Source organism: Rhinolophus ferrumequinum (genome assembly GCF_004115265.2).
Source record: "Rhinolophus ferrumequinum isolate MPI-CBG mRhiFer1 chromosome 15 unlocalized genomic scaffold, mRhiFer1_v1.p scaffold_54_arrow_ctg1_1, whole genome shotgun sequence".
In the NCBI taxonomy this organism is placed as follows: Eukaryota; Metazoa; Chordata; class Mammalia; order Chiroptera; family Rhinolophidae; genus Rhinolophus; species Rhinolophus ferrumequinum.
In genome coordinates, this window is record NW_022680357.1 from 14,740,739 (window position 1) to 14,757,967 (window position 17,229).

Below are 17,229 nucleotides of genomic sequence, written 5' to 3' on the forward strand. Positions count from 1 at the left end.
TGAGTCATCGCCCTCCGCTGGGCTGGGCTGGGCTGGTAATTACCAGCTAATCTTATCAATATGGCAGCTGCCTGGCACTAGTGGCTCGGAGAGAAGGGTACGGCACCCCCACGTGCCCCCAAAGTCTCTCCTTGGGTGAGGTGGATATCAAACCGACCTGTCCCACCTGAAACCATCTGAAGGTGCTCAGGCAATAAGGTTTAGAAAAGGGGCAAGACTATAGCTCAAGAATGAGGTAGGAGAGGCAGGGGCACATGGCAAGCCTCTAACTAGAAGATAAAAAGAAGGAAGAAAGGGCCAAGATGACAGATTACGGATTAGTAAAGCTGCATTCTCCCCTGTCTCCATCTCCATCAAATTTTATTTCAGGAAAGCACAGGGGCTTAAAGAGAGAATAAAAGACTTTAAAATATAAATTAAGTCCTATTTAGCTCAGCACCCTGAGCCAGGCGCGCCAGGTTCTGTCTGAACACGTTGCCCAGAAAAGCATTCAGGGCTGGCTTTCAGCTGGATGAACGTCTAGGATTTGCTGACATCTGGCAGAGGGCTCTGCTTGCCAATCAAATCAAAGCACCTCACCCCCCCACCCCGCCCCCGAAACCACTGGGTTCTGTCTGAGGATCTCTGCTCCCACTTCCTGTCATAATCACCCTGATAAACATTTGTTAATCAAATTAGGATGGAGCACTGGTTCCTCCGGCTTTTGTTCGCCGACAGCCTTCTCAAAGGCCCAGAGAGCCTGACAGGTCCCAGATAGAAGAGTTTCAGTAAAGGAAAAGGAGTCCATCAGGTCGGCAAAAACTAAACTGATTGGTAGAACCCAGTATGGGCAAGGCTGCAGGGAAACAGTCTCGGTGCGTTGGTGGGAATGGAACTGGCTAGATCCTTTCTTCTGGATGGTTCTGCAGGGTGGGGTGAGGGGTTTGTAGCTTGGCAGAAGGTACTAAAATAGTCAATGCACACACCTGTTGATCTAGCAGTTCTACCCCTAGGGTACCAATAATACTAGAAAATTCTTACGTAGTGATTAGGGCATGGCAAGATACCGTTCTCCCAACACTCGATACATTAGCTCCCTCTTGAGAGTCTATGCTCTCATCTCGATACTACCCTCCCTCTCAGACTTCCCCCTAAAAAATATACATGTCTGACGTTGAGTACTTACCATGTGCTACACACGGGGCTAAGGGGTGGATTTTCTCACAAACACACACAACTCAGTAAGGACTAACAGTGACCCCATTTTGCAGATGAGGACGAGGCGGCGTAGCTTTAGCTCGAGGTAACACAGCAAGTGGCTAACCTAGAAGTCAAAGCCAGGCTGTGGGATGGCAAACAGCCAGCTCTCACCTCCGCCCAGTCCCAAAGGGCCACGAATGTGCACAAAGTTGTGCGTTGCTAAACGGCTCAGGATGCAATCGCACGAGGAGCCGCCTAAACAACCATCCATGGGAGACCAAGGGCGGCCACACCGTGAAACGCTTCGCAGCTGGGAGGAAGAGGAGCCCAGGTCTTTACCGTTCTGACATGAAACCATCTTCCAGATACAACGTTAAAGGAAAAGGCAAGTTTTATGTAGAGTGTGATCCCACTTACTTTTTTTTTTTAAAGATGTTTTTAGAGCAATGTCAGGGTCCCAGCAATACTGAGCAGAAGGTCCAGAGACTTCCCACATGGCCCCCCCACACACACGCACAGCCCCCCTCATTACCAGCGTCCTGCACCACAGTAGGACATTTATCACAACAGATGAACCTACAGGGACATGTCAGCAGCACCCACATGCACAGTGTATGTTAGGGTTCACTCTTGGTGTTGTACATCCTGTGGGTTTGGACAAATGACAGTGACACGTACCCACCATCATGGTGTCACACAAAGCAGTGTCTCTGCCCGGAACTCTGCTTATTCATCGCTTCCGCCCCTCCGACCCCTGGCAACCTCTGATCTTTTCACCGTCTCTATTTTTTTCTTTTACAGAACGTCATCAAGTTGGGATCACACAGTACGTAGTCTTTTCAGACTGGCTTCTTTCACAGTCACGTGCATGTAAGACTCCTCGTGTCTTCTCATGGCTTGGTGACTCACTTTTCTTTAGCATCGTCTGGATGGACTGCAGTTTGTTTATCCATTCACCCTCTGAAGGACATTGGGTTGCTTCCAAGTTTTGCCAATTTTATGAATCCCAATTAGTGTTTATCAATATACATGAAATGATTAGATTAATTACATTACAAATACATCTCTGATGATCATGAATTATACACCAAATGATTAAATGGGTTAAAATGACATTATTTCATGATATTTAATCACTGAATTTACAAAAGTGAAGCTTCGGGGTGTTTGGTTTTTTGTGTTGTTTTTTTTTTTTTAATTTTGTGAAAGTCAATAGTTAATGACACTAAAAGCTAATGTTTATCGAGTGCTTCGAATGTGCCCAGAATCGTTCTAAGCATGCGACATGCACTCGTGATCCAGTTAATTCTTACAGCAGCCCGGGAACCCGGTACAGCAGTACCATAATTATCCCCCATTTCACACTTATGGGCGAGTGAGGACCTTGTCCAAGTTCACGGACATGCTATGAGGTGATGGAGCTGATTCCAACCCAGGAGGCTTCAGAGCCGGCAAGGAGGGGATTTTGAAAGTGCAGGTGTGTGTGTTGTGTAGCCAGGCTACACGCTGTCTGAGGTTTCGTCCAACTATCAGGTGAGCGGCCAGCCACAGGGCCCAGCCCAGACGAACAAGAACAAGTAAGACGAGGGAAAATCAGGCCCTGATTCTTTCAGAGAAACTCCCGGTCTGGAAGCTTTCACTTCCCAGACCCGCACGTGTTGGTGTCAGCATCTCGGAAGCGTAGTTGATTTTAATTCTGTTCTCCTCGGCTCTTTATTCTCGTGATGCGCGTATTGAAAACCAGCTTCAAAAACACTTTCATCTTGATGATTGTTAGGGGCTTCCAGCGAGTGGCATCGATCACCCCTTGTATAGACAGGACGACCAGGTGGGTGAGTCACAGCAAACGCCAGAGACGCCTCAGGCCTTGGGACAAAATGTGGCTGCAGATTAAAGTATGGTTTGTGAACAGCGTCTCCACAGAAGGGCCCCAAACGCACAGCAGTGATGCCGGAAAAGCCCAGCCAACACATTTAAAATGGATCTTCCATTTCTAGGTGGTGTTTTGCTTCCTTTCCACTTTGCCGGAATTTGCTTTTATTATTTATCCTTTGGCTCCCCTCGTTCAAAGAACATTTGGGTGTTTTTTTTTTTATATATATCTAATTCTATGTTAAACTTTCCCCCTCCCTCTTCACTGCTCTCCCCACTCTCTTTCTTGCCTCCCCCAACTCCATTGCCAACTTAAAAAAAACACACACACAAAAAAAGAAATACTGAACCTCAAAGAGATTCCATCCTATTAAACTTTCCACCCTTTCTGATGTCAAAGCTAAAACAAAACTGGGTAATGATAAGAGCTAACGGTGAAAAACTGAACATGAATACCCAAGAGGTGAAAGGGATTTTCCATTTTTATGAGTTTCTGGCTTCTCCGATGTCCGTTGTGAGTCTGGCTGATGTTACATCGGCCTAGATTCTCACAGCGGCCGCCCAAACAGCAGGCCCGGAACTAAGGTCAGGCAGGAGGCACGAAACGTCAGGGGACACTTACTCTTGAGGCTGTGCAAGTACCCCAGATACCCCACTTGCCTCGCTCTGGTCCCGGCCCGGCACCCTCTGCAGCTCCTTCCCTACCCCTCTCCTGTCAGGCTCCCCAGTAGCCAGAGTGATCATTTCAGAGAATGAAAGCCCTCTGACTCCCCGCAGGTCTAGGCAGAGCCCTTCAGCTCTGAAGCCGCCCGGCTCACAGGCCGCCTCCCACCTGCCTCTCCTCCCACCGTTCGGAACAGCTCCGAGCGACTGATATGCCATCCAGTCTGGGCTTCACGGCAGCTACTCCCTCTTGCTGGAACAGTCTCCTCTGCCTATTTTTCCAAGCTAACGCCAACTCAGTGTTCAGATCTCACTGGGGAAAAAAATACCAGGGCTGTAGATTAGGAGAGGAGCTGCACGACAGTCCTTGCCCAGCTCTGAAGCTAGCTCGGCCACTGACTGGCGTGACCTTGAGCAAGTTATCTCATGTTTCTGGGCTGGAATTTCCTCATCCATACGTTGGTGGTGAGAGGTCCACTTCCTGAACTGGCAGTGGATTGGGGGTTAAACACGGTGCTGAAGGGTTACATCCTCAGATCAGTGCCTGGTGCGTTGCATGTGCTGATGCCATTCTGCCACCTTCCCCAGGGCTCTCCGTGAGCCCACAGGTCTGGGTGAGAAGCCCCTCCCAGGCACTTTTGCAGCATTGCCTGTAGCATCTGTCCCATGTTACCATTCTCATGCACTTAAGTCTGTCTCTCCTTCTGGTCTGCAAGCCTCAAGGCAGGGGCTGGCTCTGTTGTGTGCACCGCTGTCCTGCTACTATACTGCCTGGCACATAGTAGGTGCTCAATAAATGTGTGCTGACTGCATGAGCCAATAGTACAAGTGACATGGCCACTGGAATGATACCCATCCCAGCTCCGGGACAACAAACAGAAGGTGTATAAAAACCCACAGTGCTCTGCAAGCAGAGTTCTCTGCTGAATTCGAAAGCTTCAAATTGTACCCAATGTGAATTCAGCCAAATGTGACTGGACAGTGTGGTAGGCATTGTGCTGCGTCATATAAGTCCCTGCCCTCCGTGAGGCGGTAGGGAGAGGCTTCCTACTGGAAGTCACCATCTTTCATGCTGAACGAAAACACTCTGAACTGCATTGTTTCAAGACTTACGGCTTCTTAATCAGCCATATCTGGGTTCAAATCCCACAGCTTCACACCTTGCAAACTGTGTGACCTGAAGCCAGTTCCTTAACTTGCCTGAGCTTCTAGGCCTTTTGTCTGTAAAAGTCAGATAATAAGAGACAGACCTCAAAGGCCTGCTTGTGTGGAGGAAATGGGGAAATCCACAGCTCACCTTAGCACAGGGTCTGGCAGACAGAAAACGCACAGGACGTTTTCTCTGTTACTATTATCGCCAACTTCAGCCTCTGGCCGGACTAGATCCAGACACCCTCTTTTTCCCCCACTAATCCTTTCTTGAGGTTTCTTTCTTTTCTTTACTGCTTCAACTTAAAGATGGAGAAATACACATTTAGACCCAGCGCTACTTGGCAGCATGAGGCAAGACTAATTTTTTTGTAACAAGAAGAGCACTGGAACACTTTTGTTTTGAGCCAGTTGCCAGCACTGAGCAGCAAGCCTGGCCAGACCTGGGCTTTTGCAGATTTCCTTTCGCTGTTTTTGGATGGAGTCTAAGACAAGACTCCATGTCTTCGAATGACCCGTGGCCCTGCAATAACACCACCGGAGTGACTGGTCTTTTCGTGGTGGAATTTGAGGGAGTTTAAGACGGTTGTTGTTTCTCTCTCTCAGGAAGGTCTTTCTTGTTGCTCGGTATGTAGTATTGTTTACCTAGGGCACACACACACCAAACGGCACAAAGGGAAAGGAATTTTAAAAAGGCTTCATTTCTTATGCCTCCGCACATTGTGGGTGGGTACCTGCAGCATAATCTGAAGAAGGGTTCTGAGGCAGCTTCGGGGTTCAGTGGGAGAGTGTGGATTGATTAGAAATGTCTGCCCTGGGTGTGTGGGCGGGCAGTGCCAGAAACCAACACGCCTAGATTAAAAGCACTTTCCAGAGACCTAGCCAATTCTATGTCCTGTGAATAGTCCCCATGCTATTAGGTTGGTGCAAAAGTAATTGCGGTTTAAAGGGTTAAAAATAATTGCACCAACCTAATATTTACGTCTCTCCACCTGACCTTACTCACTGGCTGATCCCATCACAGTGTGGTAGTTAAAAAAAAAAAAAAAAAAATTAAGTTACTGCCCGTTCACATCGATTTCTCTCCCTTTAAAAAGAAGCGTGTTTCCAGGACGGTTCGCAGCAGCAGCAAACCCTCTTAGTAACACTTAACGAGGGGCCATACATTACCCGTGAAATCAATAGGCACCTCTCCTGTTTGGAGCATCGTTTGCAAGATCAGGGCCCTGAAGCAACCACATTGCTAATCCTAAGGAGAACAGAAGGCACAAAAGAGCTTAGTGTGTTGAACAAGTTCTATGTGCCAGGTATTGGGCCGTCCCGCTAATTCTTTACTCTTTAAAAAAGATGTATTTCAGTGCTACGATCCTGATAAGTGCTGAATCCGGATGATGGGTGTATGGGAACTAGATGACACTGAGGTTGTGTACATCTGAAATGTCTTAGCAAGTTTCAGACACAATGCCAGGTCTTCCGATGTAGTTGGTCTGTGAGAAGGGCGGTAGCTCTGAACCCCTCCCTGCAGGGGATTTTCCTGTGCAGTCAGGATTGTGGGGCCCCAGGGCAAAGTGATGAAACTGAAGTGAAACGACAAGTCCAGAGTCCCCTAGCTGCTTCGTGGCGGAGCCACCATTCAACCCAGAGGGACCTGAATGCTGAGCCTGGGTCCTTCACCGCCTGCGCTAGGTGACGTGTCACCTCTTTTCAGCTTCGCTGAAGCATAATTCACCAATAAAAACGGTGTACATTTAAGGCATACGAGGTGATGTATGATACCCACATACATTGTGAAATCGAGACCACAACCAAGCTAGTGGACACACCCATCACCTTACACAGCTACCGTGTTTTGATGAGAACAATGACGACCCACTGCCTCAGCGTATTTCAGGTACACAGCCAATACTAGCGACCAGTCTCCGTGCTGTGCCTTCGATCCCCGGAGCTTCGTTTCCCTGCACAACTGACACTTTGCGTCCCCTGACCGGCATCTCCCCACTTCCTTCACCTCCCAGCCCCTTGGAAACACCGTTGCGCCCGTCTGCTTCTATCAGTTGGACGTTTTCAGATTCCTCACGTGCGTGATCGTGCAGTGTTTGTCTTTCTGTGGCTGGCATTTCACTCGGCGTAACGCCCTCCAGGTTCATCCAGGTTCTCACAAATGACAGGATTGCCTTCTTTTTCAAGGTTGAATTATATTCCGCTGTATGTCTATACCACGTTTTCTTTACCCATTCATCCCCCGACAGACACCTGAGCTGTTTCCATGTCTGGGCTACGTGAAGCACGCTCCGGTAAATGTGGGGGAGCAGACATCTTTCCCAGGTCCTGACTGCATTTCCTTCGGAGGTCCATGCCCATGTCCTTCTGATGCATCCCCAACAGTGGGATTGCTGGGTCACATGCTAGTTCTTTCTTCAGTTTTTTTTTAAGGACACTCTGTCTTCCATAACATCTGTAACTTTTTTGGTGGTAAAATATACAAAGCATAAAGTTTACCATTTTAGCCATTTTTAAGTGGACAGTTCGGCGGCGTTAAGTACATGCATATGTGCAGCCCTCAACACCACCCATCTCCAGGACTTTCCATCATCCCAGACTTCACTTCTGTGTCCACTAAAGGCTAACCCCCCGTTCTCCCCTCCCCCCAGCCCCTGGCATCCACCATTCTACTTTCTGTCGCTATGAATGTGACTATCCCAGGAATCTCATGGAAGTGAAATCGTTCAGTATTTGCCCTTTTGTATCTGCCTTATTTTGCTCGGCATAATGTCTTCAAGGTTCACGTAGCATGTGTCCGAATCTCCTTCCTTTTTAAGGCTGCATAATAAGCGCAACTTTTTAAATAAAAGTTTCCTGACCCTGGGAGTTGACTAAATTCTAATGGGATCTGTGTCAATGGAAGACTTTTAGGTCGAGTGAGCAGAAGTCGAACGTGAATCACCAAAACAGTCACGGCCCCTCATTCGACTCCCAGACCTGAGCCAGTTAACAGACCCAGAACCCCTTGAATGAAAGCAACCCACCCTGTGGTTATTTGCCCAGTTCCGGGACACACAATTAGAATAGATACACTCAGCAACTGGCAGACCCCCTAAAAATATTTACTGTTTCTCTCAGAAACTCAAACGGCACTGGACATCCTGTAGTTTTATTTTCCAAGTCTGGCATCACCTGAAGGAACCGCCAGGTGGGGGAAAGCACCTAGTGAGGAAGGCTTAGAGGGCAGGAGAGTGAAGGTTTGAAGGAAGATGGTGAGCTGGACCTCGGCTGGTGAAAACCAAGTGCCAACGGGCATGAAATTCCGTGGAGTGAGGGGCTTGGGAAGGCTCTGGAAATTTTGGTTGCAAAGGAGCCCATGTGTCTCCAGCCAAAAAAAAACAGCCCAAACCAAACAGAACCTTTGCAGTCCTTCCTCAGCTGATTAATGTCTACAAGTTCCCTGTATCAGGTCTGGTGAGTATGAAACAAACGGTCGGGAAGTGATCGTTTTAAATGATCATTGGCGCACTGGGCTAGTCACATGGAAGGAGTTTAATTTTCCCTTGAGTTGATGTAACAGCCCCCTTCGGGAATTGGCTGCTTGGACTATGCGCCTGAGGACGACGAGAGGAGTGTAAAATGCTCAAAGCAGTTGGGATCGGTTGGTTACAGAAAGAGTTAACCACAAGCTAGTCTGACGGTCATATATACCAAAGGACCTAAAAACGCATCCACCGTTTGTCACAGGAATTCCTCCTGGGACGATTTATCCTAAAGCAAACACCGGCTTACTGCATAAAGATGCATGGACAAGGGTGTTACTGCAACTGATGAAGCGAAAAGCCGGAAATGGCCTGGACACTCAGGAAAGGGAGCAGCGTTGAAACTTGCATACAGTGGAACGCTAGGCAGCCGTGAAAAAGGATCATGTGGGTTTGTTTTAACACAGGAAAAATGTTCCCCATCTACTGCTCAATGAAAAACAAACTATACAGCTAGATCTACTGTGACCCTCTTTCTGTCTATATAGAAAAAGCACACGCGAGGAGCAGAAGAAAGATGAAGGGAAAGAAATCCACAGATGTGGTTTCTGGGGAGGTTTGACGAGTGGCCGTGAAACGGACCTTGGGTCTTGCTCCGTTTTGGCTTGTCTGTATTTCTCAAGTTCTTCTACAATAAATACGGCTTTCTTAAGTAACCGAGGCCTTTTAAAGAAACTAATACAAAGCTGCCAGGGCTTCGCGGGAAGTGGGAACGTGCAGACCCTTTTGTTCACAACTCGGCGCCCCAGGAGCCCTCAGAGGTTGTAAAGGTGCAGAGATTCCCCAGAAACGCTCGTTCTGCTACAGCAGTGCATCTCCTCCGTCTTCATCCCCGTGACGTCTTCATCTCACACCCAGGATGCACTCGGTGCTCATTGGGGCAGAGTGATGGGGACAGGGCCCCCCCACACACACCATTACTCCTGGTTGGTCCTCTTCCTGCCCCCGTTCTCCAGTGCCCCTAAGGTTATGGTTGCGGCTTTGGGACAGCATATCATGCTCACCATGCAGACCATTCACAGTTTGGTTTTCTCTGTACTAAAGTCACTGGGGTGACATTGGTTAGTAAAAGTATATAGGTTTCAAGGGTACATTTCTATGCTGCACCACCTATATGTCACATTGTGTACTCACCACCTAGAGTCAGTTCTCTTTCCATCACTACATCTTGATCTTGGAGCCCCTTGACCCTCTTTTACCTGCCCCAGGCCCCTTACCCTCTGGCAACCACTAAACTTGTCTTGTGTCTATGACTTTTTGCTTGTCTTGTTCGTTTGTTGCTTTCAGTTCTATAGCCCACATAGGAGTGAAGTCACGTCGTCCTGCTTGGTTTTCATAATCACCCACTTTGTGTTCCTCTCCTAGCCCTCTCTCCTTCCCTGTCACTTTTCAAACCATTTCAGTCTGTGACCCTCTTCCTACAGGCCAAGAGAGCTCTGGGTGGCAGCATTTTCTGGCCTGGGCTCCCGCCTCCCTTCAGAACCCTAAACCTGGTGGTCTCCATCCTTGCTGCGTCTGAGAATCCCCTGGAAAGGCTTCTTAAAACTATGATGCCAAGGCCCTACTCCCCGAGCTTCTGATGTATTTGGTCTATAGTGAAGAGCGTTTGACACTCTTTCCCCAAGGGAACCTAATGCATTGAGAAGCCTTGGCGGACACCCTGGAACCCGCATGGTAACGTCAGGTCTAGAAGGAGTAACGTCTGGGGTGAAAATGCTTCTGCAGAGGGGCTCCCGGGCCTCTGCTTTACGTCCAGATGGACCTGATTTGCAAGCCCACTGCCTTAAAACAGCCTTTGCAATCAAAAATGTTGCTCTCACTACAGCTACCACCCAGACTGGGAGGCCGCGTCAGTCGTGAAATTCCCACTTGACTCGTCCCTGAACTGGCCGGCCTGCAGTTTCCCTCCTAATACGCGGACCACCAGGTATGAGTCTCTCCTGCTGTTACTCAGGAGCGGAGCTGGGAAGCTAACAAGAATCCACCCTGCTCCCCCAGAATGCTCACCAAGTTCCGTCGGGTCAATGCAAGCTTTCTTCTCTCCTCTCCCTTTCTTTGTTCTCTCTCCTCCGTCAGGACCTCATCATCTTTTGCCTGGACTGCACACCAGCCTCTGAACCAGCCTCCTTCCCATCCTTGCCCCACCAGTCCATTTCCTTCTAGACTAATTTCTCCCTGATCGTGTCATTCCCCTGCACAAAAGCCTTCAATAGCTCCCTCCCAACTGCCTGACGTACAACACTGCCAACAAGAATAACCATTATGAAACTGATTCTAATCGTTACACATTTTTTGAGTTGTCACTACGTACCAGGGACTGTGCTAACGAAGTATGTTACCTGCACCACCTCATTTGCCAAAACGTGTTGTGGACATTTTCAAACATACAAAAAAAAAAAAAAGGAGAAAGAATAGCACAGGCCCCCACTCTCTTCTCCATTATTCTAAAATCCAAAACGCTCCGAAATCCAGAAGTTTATCACCAATTAGTGCTAAAACTCATTTGGTAGCAAAACCTGGGCTGAATAAGTGCAAAATTACCTATGTTTTTATTTAGTCCATGTGTCACTGCACATTTACTAATACAAGTCGTCACTTAACATCATAGGTAGGTTCATGAAAAGTGCAACTTTAAATGAAATGATGTAAAACGAAACCAATGCTACCACCATAGGCTAGTTGATATAAACAAGAGTTAAATTCCCACAGCATTATTTCCGGTCACAAAAACATCACCAAACTTCCAAAGAAAGACCCAGAACACTTCTAATATAAAAGACTACAATAAATGTGTGCTGTTCATACATTTAAGAAAGATGCATAAAAATAAGTCAGGTCATTATTTTCCAACCCGCCGGTTCCAATTCAGGGCCGCCGGTGGCGGGAGCCTCTTCCGGCCGTTCAGCTAGCCCGGTGGGAACCACCCGGACAGGATGCCCTTCCATCACAGGGCCACACCCACCCACACTCCCTGGGACGATGCAGACAGGCCAGTTCCCCTCAAGGGCACGTCTTTGGGATGTGCGAGGAAGCTGGAGCACCCAGAGAACACCCACGCAAACGGGGAGACCACGTAAACCACACAGACAGCGGCCGCGGCCTGGAGCCGGTTTTTTTCTCAACAACATTATAATGAAACAACATTGAACGAAACGTTATCTGAAGATCTGCTGTATCTGATTACGGGTGCTGTCAGAGCCCCATTGAGAATAGACAGTGTACGCACCTGGATGCCTTTCTAACATCTGGAAACATCTGAATTCAAAAGCACAGGATTTTAGCATCAGGAATTGTATACCTGCAAAGCGAGTACCTATACATCCGCAACTTAGATTCACCAGCTGTTAGCGTTTTGACATCTTTGCTTTTCCATCAATCTCTAAACACAGATGACGCTACAGCTAGAGCTAGAGATAAAGGATGGGGAGATGGAGATGGAGATGGAGACGGTTGTGGCCCCAAAAAAGATACAATACCCACCGCAAATGCCTGGAGCACTCTGTTACCTTATTTGGAAAAGAGGTCTTTGCAGATTTAATTAAGGATCTTGAGATGAGGTCATCCTGAATGGTCCAGTGACAGGTGTCCTTGGAAGAGACACACAGACGGAAGAGAGGTGGCAACACGCAAACAGGGGCAGAGATGAGGGTGACGTGGCCACCAGCAAAGGAAAGGGAAGGACATCAGTAGTGGGAAAGACAAGACAGGGCCTGCCTCTCGAGCTTCCAGAAGGAGTGTGGCGCCTGCTGACACCTTCATCTCAGATGTCTGGCCTCCAGTACTTGGAGAGAATACATTTTTGTTTCAAGCCTCCCAATTAGTGGTAATTCGTCACGGCAGCCCCAGGGAAGTAACGCAGATTTAAATACACATACGGACATTGACATAGCTGTAGACATCGGCTGAACCATCTGGAAATACAGACAGCCCTGATGACGCCTCACTCCTAAACCTTTCAGCGTGTGCATCTCGGCGAACCCTCCCCAGAGCCCTGGGAGATACGTTACTGTGCCCATTTCAGAGGCCAGGAAATGCAGGCATGTAGCAGGTATGCCCAGCTCCATTTCTTGCCACTCCCGGAGTGCAACGCAAAGCAAAAGGACTGCACCTGACCCGCCACCGAATATACAAGCAAACCTTCCAGGAGAACTTAAGGAAGTGGGAAAGCCCAGCAGGAAGAAGGGGTGAGGGGAGAAATCACCCTGGGGACTCCTGGCCGGGGAGCAGGTGTGCTCAAGCCGGCCAGCGTGCGAGCGGCACCAGTCCTTCTGACTGCTCTGTCCTACCTGCCCCCAAGCCCTTGGAGTAGCCAGGGTCAGCCAATGACATGGCAGGGCGGGGATGGCTACCTCCTCAGCAGCGACGCCTGTGTTTGTCTGGGCAACATGACACAGGCAAATACTGCTACTGGGTCAGCTGCACTGAGATGGGAGCTGGCTGAGGAACTAACGAGCTCGTAAATTGGAGAGGAATCAGACTATCAGATGGCAGAGGCAGGACACACAACGGGCAACCACTGGAGTCTGCCATAACTGAGTGGAAGCACAGCATTCTCCCAGGAAGAGGTCATTTGAAGAGCAAATCAAATCAACATGCTTATTTAGGGTACAATTTATGGCTCTATTAGCAAAGTACCCCACGAGGCTGGCATGGGGAGCCGGCAGAAGAGGACACATCGCCTGTCTTTCAACCTACAAAGCAGGGCCCCCTTGGGGACAAGAGCCTTCTGGCACTTGCAGTGGGAGGGCTTGGAAAACCTTGCCAAGGGACAATCTGTGAAGTGCCTTCGGGACCCTGCTGGGAGCGGCAAGGAGAGAACAGACCAGGCAGATTCTCCCCAGTCACTCCCAATTCGGCCAGGGAAACAACTGGTTTATATAAGGAAGTCGAAACAATTCCGTTTAGTGTAGGGAGCTGTGCTGTTAAAAAACAAAATTGTTTTGCGTTTTGGAAACCCATCACACATCTTTCTCAGCTAAGCCACTGCAGTCAGCAACAAGATCCCTTCAACGGTCACACTTAAGCACCTACCTCGTCACTGGCACCTGCAGTCGGCCAGGTACTGGAGATGAGGCGTGAACAACGCAAGCGTGATCCCCGGCGTGTCGCAGCGGACGGTCTCCTGGGCAGAGAGACACTGGGAAAAGAAGAATTCACAAACAAATAGGTAAGTTGTGATATATTCGACACAAGAAAAGGGAAATATAAGACAGAATAGCAGCAGGGAAGGGGTGAGCGGCCAGAGAAAGCTTCTGAGAAGAAGCAACCTTCAACTGGAAACCAGAACTGGAATGGCAATTAGTTGTCAAAAGAAAATGGATTTGTGAGGAGACCTGGACGGTTCCTAAAATGTTACAACTGTCTCTGAACAGCCCATCCACACATAGAGGGAGTAAGGCAGCCCTTAGTACATAAACATCCCACGTTTAAAAAAATTTTTTTTAAAACTTTTGTATGAACGGGGCTGCTTTCCCTCACACGTGCCCAGTGCCAACACCCTGGGTGACACTGAATGTGTTGGAAGGACTCCAAGGCAACGACTCTGACCGTGACATTTGCACAGTGTAGCTTCCAGGAACCGCGGGTCACTCACTCCTCCATTCATTTGCTCAACAACATTTGCTGTTTATTTACGATGAGCCAGGAGCCATGCTAGAGTGGGAATGGAGTGACGAGGGGGATTTGAACCCAGCTCCTACGCAGCATAAAACAAAGGAAAGAAAGAAAGGTAAATAGGCAGTGTTAGAAGGGCACACTCTGAGGGACAACAAGCCATGGCTAACATGTGACAGGGGCTTGAGAGTGTGAAGAGCAGTGCCAGGCTACCTAGATCTGAAGCCTAGCTCTGCCACTTACTAGCTGTTCAACCTCGGGTGAGTGGCTTAACCTCTCTGTGCATGCATTTCCTCCCCTCTAAAATAGTACCTCATGACGTTGGTATGAGGCTTGAATTATTAATATTTGTAAGTGATACACAGTAAGAGCTATAGGACTGCTTGATGAGTAGACTGTAGCAAAATGCAAATAAATGCTTTTTTACTTTTAAAAAGTTTACATAGAGGAAGCACAAAGAACTATATATAAATAACGATGTATTCACCAAAGTTGAGAAAATCTCATCAGGGGGTGTGTGTGTGTGTGTGTGTGTGTGTGTGTGTGTGTGTGTGTAGAGTAACCCAATCTCCTATGGTCTCTTACCCAGATACTTTCCTTGCCCGTTTACCATGAATGTTTTTTATTTGTTGTTTTTGTTTATTTCAGTCATTTGACTTACTCAACTAATACAATACAAAGCTTATCATAACAGACTATCTTTTTATTTTTTCTTTAAAGTTTATTGGGGCAACAATTGTTAGTAAAGTTACATAGATGTCAGGTGTACAACACTAATACATTATCCATATCTCACATTGTGTGCTCACCACCCAGAGTCAGTTCTCTTTCCATCACCATGTACTAGACCCCGTTTACCCTCATCTAGAGCCCCGCTTCCCCCTTACCCTCTGGTTTGATATGTATGTATCCTAGTCAATGTTTTTATGATCTATTACCTACACGTACCTATAAACCATATTTACTATATGTAGTACTTGTTTATAAAAATAGGATATCATGCATATCAATTTGGAACTTGCATTTCCACCCAACGTTATGTTAGACTATCCATGCATGTCGAGACACATCTAGTTGAATCATTTTAACAGCTGTCTAGTATCCCAATGGATAATTTATTTATCCATTCCCCTCCTAATGGACAGCCAGGTTGCTCCCAGTTTTTTATGATCACAAACACCACCGTATAACTGCTTTTGAACTTGCTCCTCAGGAATATGAATAAGAGTTTCGAAACTTACACCTAGACGTGTACTTGGAACTGTCACCACCATGTCAGTGGTTAGTTGCATCTTCAACTTGACCCAATACAGCCAAATTGCTCTCTGCAGTGGTTGCACCAATTTTCACTCCCACCAGCAGTGTCTATCAAAGGGTTAAATCTGGATCCTTTCAGCCTGGAATAACTGTGGCCCAAGACTCTTCCAAGGATGCGTGGCTCTTTGCATCCATCTTAGTCCCTGTCCTTCCATCTTTGAGAGAGAGAGCTGCAGGGTCCCAGCTAGAAGAGAAAACCAACGTGCAAGGGAGCTTATAGACCTGCCCACAGCTGCCAGGGTCTCTGGGTAGGAACCAGAGCATCCTGCATTCCCATCTGATATGCTATATCTATCAGCATATCAGCACCTGTATTCCTATCAGATACCATTGGCCTGGAGACCAGTGGTGTCTCAGCCATGTTCCTTAGAGCACCGGGGTCCTAGGGTGTGATCCAGGTTAAGAGGAGTGGGCTGTGGAAAGAAAACATGACCAGAAAGAATTCTAGGTCTCCCCTCCCCATCTCAGACCAAGCAGTTCTGCTCTAGCCTGTACGCATGCTGAGAAAGACTTTATTTAGGGAAAAAAGAAGGGTCTACTGTTTAAAAGGGAGGGGAGGGGAGGCCTAACTTTATTAAAGAAATTGAACCAATAATTAATAAACTTCCAAAATAGAGACTTCCAGACCCAGATGAGTTCACTGATAAGTTCTACCAAACATTTACAGAGGAAGTAACAATTCTCTACAATCTCTTTCAGAAGGGAACACATCCTATCTCATTCTATGAGGCTACCATGACCTGAACACCAAAACAAGATAAAGACATTATAAGAAAACTACAGATCAATATCTGTCATGAACATACACCAATATCTCTTATGCAGAAATCCTCAACAAAAATATTAGCAAATCAATCCAACAATGCATAAAAAGAATTATACATCATGACCAAGTGGGATTTTTCCCAGGTTTGCAAGATTCGAAAATCAATTATGTAATCAATTATGCTATCAAATTAATGTAATTCATCACAGCAACAGGCTAGAAAAGAGAAAAGCACATGATAATATCAATTGATGCAAAAAAAGCATTTGGCAAAACCCAACACCAATTCATGATAAAGCTCTCGGTCTAAGACTAGGACTAGTGAGGGGATTTTCTCAACCTGATATAGAATATCGACAAAAATCCCATTGCTAACATCATACTTAAGAGTGAAACTTGAAATTTTCCCACTAAGATCAGAAATAAGGCAAGGATGTCCCCTATCACCATAGCTTTTCAACATTGTACTAGAAGTTAAAATTAATGCAATAAGACAAGAAAAGGAAGTAAAAGGTACACAAATCAAGAAAAAAAGAAATAAAACTGTCATTGTTCTCAGGTGACATGATCATCTATGTAGCAAGTCCACGAATCCACAAGAAAACAAACAAACAAACAAATAAAAAAGCACCCTCATGAAACTCCTATGTGATTACAGCAAGGTTGCAGGATATGAGGTTAATATACAAAAGTCAATCACTTTCCTCACACCAACAATGAACAAGTGGAATTTGAAATTAAAAACACAGTACCGTATACAATTAACACTCCACCCAATGAAATACTTGGTATAAATCTAAAATATATATATAGGTACAAGATCTATATGAGTAAAACAACAAAACTCTGATGAGAGAAATCAAAGAAGAACTAAATAAATGAAGAGATATTCCATGTTCATGGATAAGTAGACTCAATATTGTCAAGATGTCAATTCTTCTCGACTTGCTCTAGAGATGCAATGTAATTCCAGTCAAAGTCCCGGCAAATTATTATGTGGATATTCACAAACTGACCCTAAAGTTTACATGGAGAGGTAAAAAAAAAAAACAAAACTCAGGATAGCCAACACAATATTGAAGAATAAAGTTGGAGGACTGACAGCAACAGACTTCAAGACTTACTAGGAAGCTACAGCGATCAAGA

General features: G+C 46.7%; 1 long non-coding RNA gene across 1 annotated transcript in view; it reads right to left on the minus strand.

Moving 5' to 3' along the window:
• Positions 1-17,229, minus strand: part of LOC117019500 (uncharacterized) — a 250,821-nt gene that overhangs the window by 89,660 nt on the left and 143,932 nt on the right. Inside the window, exon 5 of the long non-coding RNA XR_004422501.1 lies at positions 13,419-13,524. This is a non-coding gene — a long non-coding RNA (uncharacterized LOC117019500). The remainder of the gene's footprint in view (positions 1-13,418; positions 13,525-17,229) is intronic.